Genomic DNA, 15,226 nt, shown 5'->3' on the forward strand with positions numbered 1-15,226 from the left:
GATTAAAAAAACTGGAAAAAAAATTTGTCCGGGCAGATGAAATTGATTTATACAATTTGTTTAAAAACAATTATTGTTTAAACAAATTAGAACCACTTCTGCTGGTATTATGTTTTAAGACGAAATAAGTTATATACAAAGTTATCAATTAATAATCACAAAAAAAATAAAAATATTAAAAGCTATTTCACTAACGCAAAAACTAGTTCGTCTCTGTCTCGCTACGATAACGCACTGAGGAGAACTACATGTTTTTAGCAACGCCTGATATCATTGTTTCGTTCGTAGATCGACGTCACTAAATGATTACGTCAGGTCCACGACATTATGAATTACCAATACATTTATAGTCCAAAAGCTGGGAACGGATTTTGCTCGTGATAAGTAATATGGACAAACTATACGGGGATATGTTGAAGTTGTGTACGTACATGACTTTACCCTACGGGTGGAAACCAGTGTGGGGGACGAGGGTAGTTAGGGGCCGTTCAAGTATTACGTAACGCAGGTTGGGGAGGGGGGTCAAAAATCTTAAAAAATTGCGTTACGTAATACGTGAATGACCCATTACGGTACATTATATAGGGGGAAGGGGGGTCAAAAATCGCGTTACGTAATGCTTGAACGCCACCTTATAAGGGATCAAAGTCGCTGTTTTTATAAATTTTTTTGGGACGTGCATTATCGAGAATAAGTAGCTCATGACGTAACTAAGCAAAATCTCCAGGTGCGGAAACCAGAGTGGGGGACGAGGGTAGTTTTAAGAGGTAAATGTCGCGGTTTTTTTTATCTTATGGCGCCCCTGATTGAGATAATGCAATAAAATTTGGTAATACTAGATCATGACGTAACATAAGCAAAATCTCCAGGGGCAGAACGCTGCGTGGGGGACAACGGGGTGGTGGTCGAGGGTAAATATAAGAATTCTAAGGTTTTTTTGTTACGTTTGTGCTCGAGATAGTGCACAAAAATTTAGTAGATAATGACGTAATCCCTTTGCCCACCACTCCTTTATACCCCACAAAGCATTCCGGCCCTGGAGATATTGCTTAGTTACGTCAAGATCTACTTATTCCCAAATTTTTGCGCAATATCTCAATCATGAGCGTCCCAAAAAACTGTTATAATTGTTATATTCACCCCTGCCCATCACCCCTTTGTCCCCCACGCTGCGTTCCGCCCCTGGAGATTTTGTTTAGTTACGTTATGATCTACTTATTCCCAAATTTTGGTGCACTATCTCAATTATAAGTGTCACAAAAAAAATAAGAAAGACCGCGACTTTGACTCCTTATAACTACCTTCGTCCCACAATCTGGTTTCTTCCCCTGGAGATTTTACTTAGTTACGTCATGATCTACTTATTTCTGTAAGTAATTAAAAAAAAAACATGATATGCCGCCTATAGGGCGACATACGAGTGCAACGTTAAAACGCATCCTCCCGCCACTACGGCGACATACGCGTGCAAAGGGTTAAATGTGGCTTTTGGTCCATTTAATTGACGACAATTTCGTCTTTATGCATGATAATACACAGCGGCATACTGCAAGAATCGTGGTAAATTACCTGGGCAAAGAATGGCCAGCCTGCAGCCCTGATCTGAATATCATCAAACGTCTTTGGATGAAGATCATCGTAGGGTTAGAAGTCAACAAGGCCAGCCAGAAAGTCTTGCATAATTTCAAAATATGCTTCGAGGATAATATGGACGTATTCCTAAGTTTGTATTAAAAATGTGTTCCTTTCCCTTCCAAATCGTATGCAAACGGTTATTGATGCTTTAGGGCATTAGACAATTTTGTTCAAGTTAATTCGTAATTTTTATGTTTGTAATTCGTTTCGATATTACACTATTTTCTTTTGTAGCCTTCTAATTAAATAAATTAAGCTAAGAAATCAAGCAGTAATGGTCATTTTTTGTTTTAAAAATGAAAGATGTTCAGTATACAATTAATATGAAGCAGTTCATAAAACTTTCAACGAATTTTTATTTTCGGAAATTTATAGGGTGACCACTTTTTTGCTGGTCAGTATATTATTGGTATTAAAAAAATATCTTTTGGAAAACTGCAATGTTGTGTCAAGGTAGCAATCCAGATATTTAAAGAATTTAAATTTTTTTAAAAAACAAAATTTTATTTTAGCTGACCCGACGGTCATTGTCCTGTCTTAGCTATATCTATGAGTCAAAAAATGAATATAATCTGGGGCGTTTCCGCAATTCAATATATTAGACCAGGGCATTTAGCCACAATATAAATATATATTTTTTGACGCAGTTTTCCCAGAAAAGTTATTTGGACAATCATTTGTGAGTGCACACTGGGGAAAAACCTTTCACGTATGAAATTTGTTGTAAACAGTTTAACTAAGCAAGTTCTTTGAAAGGACATTTGAGAGTGCACTCTGAAGAAAAATCTGACAAGTGTGAAATTTGTTTTAGGCAGTTTAGTCAAGCAACTTCGTTGAAAGCACATTTGAGAGTGCACACTGATGAAAAATCTTACAAGTGTGAAATTTGTTTCAGGCAGTTTAGAGAAAAAAGTAATTTGAAAAGCCATTGGAGAGTGCACACTGAAAAGAAACCTCACATGTGTGAAATTTGTTTGTGCAGTTTTCCCAGAAGAAAAGTCATTTGAGAGTGCACACTGGGGAAAAACCCGTCACGTATGAAATTTGTTTTAAACAGTTTAACTAAGCAAGTTCTTTGAAAGGACATTTGAGAGTGCACACTGAAGAGAAACCTCACATGTGTGAAATTTGTGTGATGCAGTTTTCCCAGAAGAAAAGTCATTTGAGAGTGCACACTGGGGAAAAACCTTTCACGTATGAAATTTGTTGTAAACAGTTTAACTCAGCAAGTTCTTTGAAAGGACATTTGAGAGTGCACTCTGAGGAAAAATCTGACAAGTGTGAAATTTGTTTTAGGCAGTTTAGAGAAAAAAGTAATTTGAACAGACATTTGAGAGTGCACACTGAAGAGAAACCTCACATGTGTGAAATTTGTTTGATGCAGTTTTCCCAGAAAGGTCAATTGGAAAGTCATTTGAGAGTGCACACCGGAGAAAACCTTACAAGTGCGATATTTGCTTTAAGATGTTTTCTCTGAATGGCCAGTTGAAAGTAAATTCGAGGTTGCACACTGGAGAAAAACCATCCACATCTGAAATTTGTTTTAAACAGTTTAGACGACGAAGTATATTGAAAAGACAGCTAAAAGTGCACACTGGAGAACAACCGCACAAGTGTGAAATTTGTTTTAAGCAGTTTTCCCAGACATGTAATTGGAAAAGACATACATACGAGGTTACACACTGGAGAAAAGCCTTACAAGTGTGACATTTGTTTTAGCCTATTTTCTCAAGCTAGTGTTTTGTGTCTTTTGGTCCATTTAATTGGGGACAATTTCGTAATACATGGCCGGATACTGCAAGAATCGGGGTAAATTACCTGGGCAAAGAATGGCCAGCCTGCAGCCCTGATCTGAATATTATCAAACGTCTTTGGATGAAGATCATCGTAGGGTTAGAAGTCAACAAGGCCAGCCACAAAGTCTTGCATAATTTCAAAATATGCTTCGAGAATAACATGAACGTATTCCTTAAGTTTGTATTAAAAATTTGTTAAAGTTAATTCGTAATGTTTGTTTGTAATTCGTTTCGATATTACACTATTTTCTTTTGTAGCCTTCTAATTAAATAAATTACGCTAAGGAATCAAGCAGTAATGGTCATTTTTTTGTTTTAAAAATGGAGGTTCAGTATACAATATGAAGCAGTGCATAAAACTTCCAACGAATTTTTATTTTCGGAAATTTATAGGGTGGCCACTTTTTTGCTAGTCAGTATATTATTGGTATTAAAAAAATATCTTTTGGAAAACTGCAATGTTGTGTCAAGGTAGAAATCCAGATAAGATATTTAAAGAATTTAAATTTTTTTAAAAGACAAATTTTATTTTAGCTGACCCGACGGTCATTGTCCTGTCTTAGCTATATCTATGAGTCAAAAAATGAGTAGAATCTGGGCCGTTTCCAGAATTCAATATATTAGACCAGAGCATTTAGCACAATATAAATATATTTTTTGACGCAGTTTTCCCAGAAAAGTCATTTGGACAATCATTTGTGAGTGAACACTGGGACAGCGCCGGTTTAACCAGGGGACTTTTCGGGGCTGTAGCACCGGGCGGTTGAAGGTTCCCGGGCGGTACGCGCCAAGCGCGTGCTGTTCTGAAATTATATGGTAATGGTAAAATAAAATTTGCATACAAATCCACATGATTGTTCCACTACTGGAACTATTGTCAGAATATGATCCATTTTTAAATGATCATATTAATAAACGAGCAAATTAGGTAAGGGCAAAACGTCATATCTATCAAAAGATCAGAACATATGGAGCATATGGAATTACTGAATATTTTGTCCAATCGAGTCATTGATGAAATTGTTAGACAAATTAAGGCAAACAAATACTATTTTATAAGTATAGATTCAACAGCTGACATAACACACCATGACTAACTTACAGTGATTTTGAGATATTGTTACAATAAAGGGAATCCCGTGGAAAGATTCGTGGGATTTTGTAAAAACACTGCACTGGGCATAGCTCACAAGAACTTGAGGAAACAGTTATTGGAATGTTAAGAGTCTTTGAAATCAGATATTAAGAACTGTAGAGACCAGTCTTACGATAATGCCAGTAATATGAGTGGCAAGTATTCTGGTTTGCAAGCACGTATTAAAAATTACAATGATTAGCTCTTTGTGCTGTGTGCTGCTCACTCTTTAAATTTGGTTGTCCAAAATGCAGTAGATTGTTGTTTGGAAGCAACGTATTTTTTTATTGTTTATTATATTTTTATTTCAATTATTCTAATTGTTTAAAAAGTAGTAAACTTTGTATCTAGGGCATTTAGTTGTTTTGCTCGTTTTGCGAGAGATGTCGCTAGATTGCGTCTCAAAAGGTGGAATCATTGTATCGCGATGGTTTCCCTTAAATAGGCAGGGTTGTTAATGTTCGCTTTAGAGTTGTGACTGCATAGCTTCACTGAAGATGCATGGGCTGCTGAAATAGCTATATGGAGATGGTGGTCCAACTCTGAATCGAATAAAAACAAAAACTGCCTTTATTATTATGTTTTTATGTTGGTACAAGCTATCTACAATTTTTTCTCCGTGTCGGGGCAGACATTGTTACCTAAAAGAGTGAATACTTCTCGTTTTGATGCCGTAAAAGCGTTAAAAAGCAATTACGGTTTGATTGAAATGTCAACGGATTTAAATGAGAAAAATGTAGTAAGAGTTGAAGCAGCTTCTCTATCGGAAAAACTTGATTTGTTGGAAAACGGAACAATTTTATCATTCTGGATTGACGTTTTACAAAGGTTAATGAGGTGAATAAAGCAGTACAAAAGGAAAATATGGATTTAAGCATAACCGCTCATCTGGTATCATCTTTAGCAGATTACTTTGATTTCTTACGTGATCATTTGATCACTACGAGGCCTTAGGAATGTTGTTAACAGGGAACGAAAATTATGCTGAGAAGAGAATTATCAAAAAAATTGCAATTAGGGGAAAAGAATTCGGAGGCAAGTTTAAGCCAAACAGAAAAAGTGCGAATACAATGTGATGTGTTTATAACAGACAATGTTAAGTCGGAGATTATTCGTCGATGTGAGAGCTATAAATCTTGTTCAAAAGCATTTGAATTTTTGTTTAAACTAAAAACTCCGGAAGATGAAGATATTTTCAGATCGGCAACCGAATTACAACAAAAATACAAGGAGGATTTGGACGAGTATTTTCTCCAAGAATGTGTTCATTTAAAGCATTTGTTAACGTCTCTTCCCCAATTAAAAATAGACACTTCAGAATTGGTACAGGTTTTATACGATAATAAAGTAATATCTATATTTCCAAACGCGGATATTTGCCTGCGTATTTTTTTTTCCATAATGGTCGCAAATGCAAGTGGCGAACGCTCTCTTTCGACACAAAAAAGGGTAAAGACCTACTTAAGAAATGCAATTTCCCAAAAAATTTAAACTCCTTAGCAGTTTTATCCATTAAAGGGGGCCTACTAAATGAATTAAATATAAATAATATCATCGAAAACTTCGCTTCAGTTAAAGCAAGAAAATAAGCTTTTCAATAGTAAAGGTACTTGATTACCTACGCCCACCTTATGTTACCTGTTTGAATGTTATTAGGTACATTTTTATTTTAGGTTCATTTAAGTTTTAAACCAAAAAAGTTGTAATTGTTTTCCTTATTTTAATAAAGTGGTATTCAAAATATATGTTTTGTTGAATTGAAATAAAGTTAAGAAATATTTTTGAGCCTGGGGGCGTGGCATCCGTATCAGCACCGGGAGGCCGACTGTGTTAAACCGGTACTGCACTGGGGAAAAACCTTTCACGTATGAAATTTGTTGTAAACAGTTTAACTAAGCAAGTTCTTTGAAAGGACATTTGAGAGTGCACACTGAAGAAAAATCTTACAAGTGTGAAATTTGTTTCAGGCAGTTTAGAGAAAAAAGTAATTTGAAAAGACATTTGAGAGTGCACACTGAAGAGAAACCTCACATGTGTGAAATTTTTTTGATGCAGTTTTCCCAGAAGAAAAGTCATTTGAGAGTGCACACTGGGGAAAACCTTACACGTCGTGCGATATTGGTTTTAAGAACTAGTAACTTAAAAACACATTTGAGATTGCATACTGGAGAAAAGCCCTACAAGAGTGACATTTGTTTTAGCCTATTTTCTTAAGCTAGTGCTCTGAAACATCATATGAGATCGCACACTGGAGAAAAAAACAGAAATATGAAAGGTGTTTTAAATCTCGTATTGTTGAAGAGGCAAAGGCAGTTATGGAAGAGTTAGACGTGGAGATAAGTGTTTCTCGTCTTAGAGGCGGACAAAGACACAGGGAAACTGCGATCATAATGATGATACTGTAACATATTGAAGATTAACTGTTTTTATTCCAACACTGGACGGTGTTACGACTGACATGAGAGAACGTTTTGCTGAAGAAAATTTATCATTTAAAATTCAACATAAGTACTTTTGCCCTCACAACTACTGAAACATAACGGTGTAATCATCTGACAGATAAATTGAATCTGTGCTCAACTGAACTACCTTTTTTTGAAGAAGAATCATCCTTTGTAGTTAAAAAGAGACTAATGGGAGAGATTCTTCTATAAATACACGCAAACGAGCATCAACGCCCTTACCCACATAACAATGATGTTCGTATCATGTTCTAAGCATATACTACCAACATTCGTCAGAGTATATTCTTTTTAGTATATGCGTAGTACAAGCATAGCATGTACCTTAAAAAACATTCTAAATTTCATGTTCTTTGCACATACTTTAAAGTATATTCTCGTACCGAATATACTGAGTACATTCGTGTACGTAGTAACTCGGAATATTCGTAAAAGTTTATTCTTAGAATGTACCTTTACCGAATATTATTAGCACATACTTATAAGTACATTCTTAACACATACTTATAAGTAGATACTATTCTCAGAATATACTTTTACCGAATATTCTTAGCACATACTTATAAGTACATACTTAACACATACTTATAAGTAGATACTTTTAAAATATCTTAAAAATAATATATATGTATGTATAGGAAGAATAATGTTAGCCTATAGATTATCAACTTCGTTAAGAATAATTAATGAAATTTAAAAATTTATGTATGTAGGTACTATTAATTAAACTACCGAATTCATTATTTAAAATTGTTTTAATTGTATGGTAAAAATGTTTAAGAATTAATTGTATTAACGAAAAAGGAGAAATTGTCGTTTCGCTTTCATAACTGAAATGCATTTACTATTTTGATTAAGTTTATTGAGTATTCTTATGAAGAATTTTATTTTTACATGGAATTGACATTCAGGTAAGCTGTGTGGCTGAGCCAAAACCCACAACCGGCACAAACAAAGCGGAAACGACCGCTGCATACCTGCATAGGGGTTAGCGGGTAGGGGGTTGGGAACAAAGGAAAAATATGAAAATAGTTACTGAATAGGCATTTGGCATTTGTGTCTACACTTAACACTAACAATGTCTATGCTGTGTTGTGAGGAAGACCAAGTATTTCAACCAGGAATAGGAACATGCATAATTAAACGTTTTATTTTGTTTGCGGTCAACTTACAAATAAAAAATTCATTTTGGTACTTCAATATTACTTAAATAGTAAGTATGTATATAGGTACATATAAGCAACATATAAATTTTAGTTATTTACATACATATGTTACATAATATTTATTTAGGTACGATAGGTATATGAATATGAATATATAAATTTATATATTCAGCATTTTTATTTTTATATGCACATAATAACTAAATATATATACCTACTTACCTATATAATATTGATATAACTAACTAAAATTTATATAATATTTTATATTTACTTTTTAAGTAATATTGTAGAATGTACTAACTACATTCTCATATGTAATATGTAAATTTAGTAGAAAGTAGAACCTAGGATGAGATTCGGTGATGCTGAAAACATGCTTCTGAGCAATATAGCACTTCCTTGTAATATTCTTCCCATATACTAAAAAGTACATTCTTCCTATATACTAAAAGATGTGAGGTAGTACATTCTAAGTATATAAATAGAAGGTTTATAGCACCTTCTTAGAATATCCTAAAAAGTATATTCTTGGTATATACTGAGAAGAAGTGCGGTAGTACATTCTAAGTATATACATAGAACGTTTAAGTACTGTAATGTAGTATATACTCAGTATGTGCTCTGCACATTCGCAATGGTAATTACGCATATTCTTAGTATATACTTTTTCTGAAAAGTATGTTCTATGAATCTACTAAGAACATGAAATTGTTATGTGGGTAATGAGCATGATTCTATTATGCAAGCATTGTCTGTTTGTCCTAGATCTGACTATTCAACTTTGCATACGCTGTACAAAATATTTGTTTGTCTACATGTATCTATTGCTACAGTACAAAGAAGTTTTTCAACATTGCGACGTACAAAGACATCGCTGAGGTCGACAATGAAGGAGGAACGACTTAATGGCTTAGCTCTGTTGAACACTCGCCCTGAGATTGATTGTCCTATTGACGTTGTAATTAACCAATTTGCCAGGAAGAAAGGAAGAATAGACGCATAGAATTCATCATTTAACAAAGAGAATCCCAATTGTAACTTTTTTATATCATAAGATGGCATTGTCTTATAAGTGTATAATCAGTTTAAATAAAGCTTTTTTAAACATTGCATGTGACTTATTTTTTCAATACGATAAAGGTAACGGTAGCTCAAAATATCTTTAGTACCCCTCTCCTTGAGTTTTTTCTGTATCCTACACTGTGACAAACACAAGAAAAGAATGAAAAGAGATGGACAAATGATTAATGAAGGGGGGGGGCAGAACGATAGGAACAATAAATTCAATATTGAAAGCAAAAAATATATATGTATCAAGAACCGTTAAACTGCGAGTCTATGAGACAGTAATCAGGCCAATAGTAATGTATGCCAGCGAAACATGGATTGTGAAACAACAAGAAGAATAAAAGAGATTTGGGAAATAAAGGATATCTGGAAAATCTTTTGAGGAATCCAGACAGTAGCGAATATTTGGAGAAGACAAACAAATAAAGAACTAATGGGGACGTATCTCTTCTTAAGGTGTCTTCTCCATTACTGTTGGCTATAACCAGTGGCGGCTGGTCAGGGTCGGCAGTGCCGACCCACACATTTATGGACACATCATCATCAACCCGTACGCGTCCACTGCTGGACATAGGTCTCCATCTTTCTCTGTTTTGTGCGGCTTGCATCCAGTTGCCGACAATACGTTTCAGATCGTCAGCCCATCTGGTTGGTGGTCGTCCTCTGCTCCGTAGTGCTTCTTCTCGTGGCCTCCACTCGACAATACGTTTTGTCCATCGGTTGTCTGACAATCTGGCGACGTGTCCTGCCCAATTCCACTTGAGCGACGCGATTCTTTCGACGGCGTCCGCTGTTTTTGTTCTACGACGTATTTCTTCGTTTGGGATTCGGTCCCTCAGGGAGACACCCAACATCTGGCGCTCCATAGCCCTTTGAGTTATGCGAATCTTGTTCACTACCTTTTTTGTGAGTGTTAATGTTTCCGCTCCATAAGTGAGTACAGGCAATACACACTGGTCAAAGATTTTCCTTTTCAGGCATATGTCCGATTTAAATACATAGCTCAGTTTACCAAACGCTGCCCAGGCTAATCCTATGCGACGTGGGAGCTCGCACGTCTGGTTATCTCTTCCCAATCGAATTTCATGTCCCAAGTACTTATAAGATGCAGTCTGCTCAATATTCATTCCATCAAGAACAATATTACGATTTTATTTCAAGCATATCAAAAAATTTATATTTTTCTTTACATCAAGAACTTCCTCCGCCACCTGAATACATATTTAAGTATAACCTGCCAAAGCAAGATATTTCTACTATCGTCAGATTAAAAACTCGACACGGAAAATATGAGGCACATCTGCACAAATTAGGAATAGTTAATTCATCAGTCTGTTTTTGTGATAATGTTTCGATTAGAGATTTGAACCATATTTTCTTTGAATGCAAAATTAACGAGAGATATATAAATAAATTGTATTACAATTTACGACAAACACAAGTTCATTTTCCATTTAGTATAGAATATCTACTAAGTTGTCATAAAATGGAAATATTTAAATTACTCATAAACTACTTGAAAGAAACAAATATAGTCATTTGAGTCAGATAGGTGGGAATATAACAAAACTAATAAATTGAGGTAAAAATAAAATAAAAATCTGTGGCTAACGGACCCGCATCCAAGCCATTTTTTCACAGACATACACAATATTACGATTTAGCACCAGATTAGTCATTATTTGCGTCTTGTTGATGTTAGATGGACACAGATTTTTTTAAATATATGTTAATCAGAGTTGATATTCATTTCTGTGAAATAAACAAAAATATCTGTGAGATAATACAGACTAATTTTATTCATTGTTTTTAAAAGAATTCGATCGATCCGATACGTTAAGTGATCCCTGTGCGTAAGAGACTTTTCAAATTAATGATCCTAGCCATGCACCCGATTGCGATTGTGTGAATTCTTATAAGGCCCGCTTCGGCAAGCTGTCCCCAGATTGACCATTTGCTTGTAATAACAAGCTATGGAATATTAGCCGATAGGCAACCAATTATACATTCCCCGTATTTATTTGAATGGCAAGTACGGCAGATAAACAATCTGCCGAGCGGTGATCTGCAAACGGCAACAAGACACGTACCTATAAACCAAGGCGCATATATCTGTAAAAATATTAAACTGTTAAAAATATTATTTTAGTAACATTAATTTGGACGTTGAGAGGTGACTCATATTTGTTTGCAGAAATGGCTTGAAAATAACTCATATAATAATATTTGAGTTATCCTCCCACTCAAAAAGGTCCGGAACATTGTTTAAATAATCAAAATGTCAAAAAATGGAAGGAAAAATTTGATTTTTTTCTTCATTTTTGATTATAACTTTAAAAGTGTTCATTTTCGAGAAAAGTTGCACTGACATAAAAGTTGCGTAATTAAATTTCCTACAGTATAGGATTAGTTAAAAATTGTCACCCTTGTTGCAAAATAGCAATAATTGCGAAAAAAATCATAAAAAAACAAGTACATATTCGCATTTTACGTTTTTCAACCGTTTATGCTACACTTAGGACCTTTATAATTTTACCCAGAAAAACTATATCATATAATAAAACAATACTGTGAATTTCATTAAGATCGGTTCAATAGACTTTGCAAGATAAATTTTGCAATCCAGCTTTCGCAAAAAAATTAATTTTTTCAAAATGTTGCAGAACTGAAAATAAAGCAGACAGCAAGTTGAATTTATTTTTTACGTATAGAAGAATACTGTAATACCTTTCTTCTATATATGTAAAAAAAATCAACTTGCTATCTGCTTTATTGTCAGTACTACAACGTTTTGAAAAAAATATTTTTTTTTGCAAAAGCTGGATTGCAAAATGTATTGAATCGATCTTAATGAAATTTACAGTATTGTTTTATTATATCATAAAGGTTTTCTGGTTAAAATATGAAGGTCGTAAGTGTAGCATAAATGGTTGAAAAACGTAAAATGCGAATGCTTATTTTTTATGTTTTTTTTTTCGCAATTATTGCTGTTTTGCAATAAGGATGACACTTTTTAAAATTTTTAACCAATCCTATATTGTAGGAAATTTAATTACGCAACTTTTATGTCAGTGTAACTTTTCTCAGAAGTGAACACAGTAAAACCTTGATACAACGGACTAATTGGGGGGACGGGGTGTCCGTTATATAAAAATAGGTTTAAAATAAGTCAGATTATTTAGAAATGTATCCTCATTTTGCTATAATAAAAAGTTTATTGAAATTCTTTGTAAAATACAACGTTTGGGATCCACGGGGACCCCGTTGTTATGCAATGTCTGTTACTAAAGGCAGGGTTAAGTATGTATATTATTAACAGAACGTTTTTAATTTTTTACATTTGACCTTATTTTTGGTCCGTTATATCCAAAGTCCGTTAAATAGAGGTCCGGCATATCGAGATTTTACTGTACTTTGAAAGTTAAAATCAAAAACGAAGAAAAAAAATCGAAGTTTTTCTTCATTTTTTGACATTTTGATTATTTAAACAATGTTCCGGACCTTTGTGAGTGGAAGGATAACTCAATTATGATTTCCAAAGAATTTTCAAAATATCTATTAGACAAGTTCATTAAAAATTATCCATCATTCTTTAATCAAATAAAATAAGAAAATGGATTAACAGTTTTATATGCCGATCTAAATATTTTCGGAAGGTGGGATAAGTTACAAAATATGTTTAATTTTATATACCATTATAATTGGTACTGCAATTCATTAGGTATAACAAACTGTTCCCGAAATTAATAAATTATTGTGCTCAAATGCGGGCAAATTCTGCCTCAAATGAACGGGATTTCTCTTGTCTCAAAAGGAGTCAAAACGTATTGTCGAAACACCATGAAACAAGAGAGAATGTCAAACTTGTCTCAAACGTCCATAGAAAAAAACTTTTAAAACCTCTCCAAAACAATAATAAATTTTACAATGACGTTATAACCCATTTTGCTAGTTCGAAACAACATAGACTAGAGTTAATTTATAAACAGGTTTAGGTTCTAAATTTACAGGAAAAAACAAAAACCAAAAATCTTCTATGAAATTGAAGCCTTTTAATTAGATGGCATACCTATCTGAGGAGACAAAACCTTGCCGACCCTGTCCCTAAAGCCACGAGCCGCCACTGGCTATAACTACAGCAAATTGTTGTAGTTGTCTATCTTGAGCTGTTCTTAGTATCGAATGTGTGTCCATGTCTCTAACGTTCTTCAGCCAGTCTTCCTTCCACTTTGGGTTCTATTATGAGTCGTTGTATATTTCTCCTCTGTAAATATATGTCCTAATAAGTAACTCGTTTTTCTGTTTTATACAATATTTATTAGTTGTCTCTCAGTCTCCATTCTTCTCAGCACCTCGTGGTTAGTCACGTGCTCCGTCCAAGAGATCTTCAGCATTCTTCGAAAAACTCACATCTCAAAGGCTTTTATTCGCCTCATACTTATATAATTCCGGGAGTCCATGTAGCAATATGGAATAAATTAATGTTTTTACAAATTGGTATCAGATACCCAAGGATAAGGGGTCTAGGACGTTTCAGCGCCGCCGTTTCGATGCCGCCAGTTCATCGCCGGCCGTTTCGATGCCGCCGGTTCATCGCCAGTCAGTTAATCGCTAACTGATATATTTCCGAATTTTCAACCGTTACATTTATTATTTATTTTTAGTATTAATTAGGAATTCTAGGAAATGCGGGATATGACCATTCCCGTTGCCATAATCTTGTAATAGACTTTTAAAATTTTATAATATAAAATATAATTTAACGCTACAAATTTAATATTGTTTAGTATCAAATTTAGGGGAAGTAGAAATAGAACAGTAAATTAATATAATAATATTTTTTATCTATTTATTTGTCATAAGTTTTGAACTGAATTTAACGTCGTGTCGTGTCATCTCCCATAATACAAGATCAACTGACTAACTGGCGATGAAACGGCCGGCGATGAAATGGACTGGCGATGAAACGGCAACGATGAACCGGCGGCGATGAAACGTCCCATTCCGAGGATAAGGTAGAGCTTAGTATGGTACGGGAGCAAAGTATGCTAAGTGTGCAGTCACTCGAGCGCTTTGGGGGCCTATTGGGTTGTGAAGAGTAGGTCCTAAAACCAAAAAAAGTTAAGTAAAGTATTCCATTTTAGTGGGGAGTTGTCCATATTTAATTTTCCATTTCCAACGATCGTTTTTTTTTAGATTATACCGCCATCTATCCATAATTCTAAAAATATCTGAAATCAAAGTTACTTATTTTTATGTAAGGAATCTAAATCTGCAATAAAAAATGAAGGGTACAGGGAAAGAAGGAGGAATGTCACTTTTGTTGAATTTTTCAGCAGAGCATTTTCAAAGTTATAAGACTATAGTCTAAGAGCTGGGAGCGGATTTTCTGCGTGATAAGTAATATCTATGGAAAAACTATACGTGGATATATTGAATTAGTTGTGTACATCACTTTCACCAACGGCCGGAAACCAGAGTGGGGGCCGAGGGTAGTTATAAGGGGTCAAAGTCGCGGTTTTTATTATTTTTTTTATGACGCTCATGCTCATGATCGAGATAGTGCACCAAAATTTGGAAATAAGTAGGTCATGACGTACCTAAATAAAATCTCTAGGGGCGCAGCGCTGCTTGGCCGACAAAGGGGTGGGGGTAGGGGTGAATATAAAAAATATAAGGGGCTTTTTGTGACGTTCGTGATAGAGATAGTGCACCAAAATTTGGGTATAAGTAGACCATGACATAGGTAAGTAAAATCCCCAGAGCCGGAAACCAGAGTGGGGGAGGAAGGTAGTTATAAGGGGTCAAAGTCCCGTTTTTTATTTTTTTTGTGACGCTCATGATCGAGATAGTGCACCAGAATTTGGGAATAAGTAGGTCATGACGTAACTAAGTAAAATCTCCAGGAGTGGAACGGTGCGTGGCCGACTAAGGGGTGGGGCAGGGGTGAATATAAAAAAA

The sequence above is a fragment of the Diabrotica virgifera genome, chromosome 6 (genome assembly GCF_917563875.1).
Source record: "Diabrotica virgifera virgifera chromosome 6, PGI_DIABVI_V3a".
Lineage (NCBI taxonomy): Eukaryota > Metazoa > Arthropoda > Insecta > Coleoptera > Chrysomelidae > Diabrotica > Diabrotica virgifera.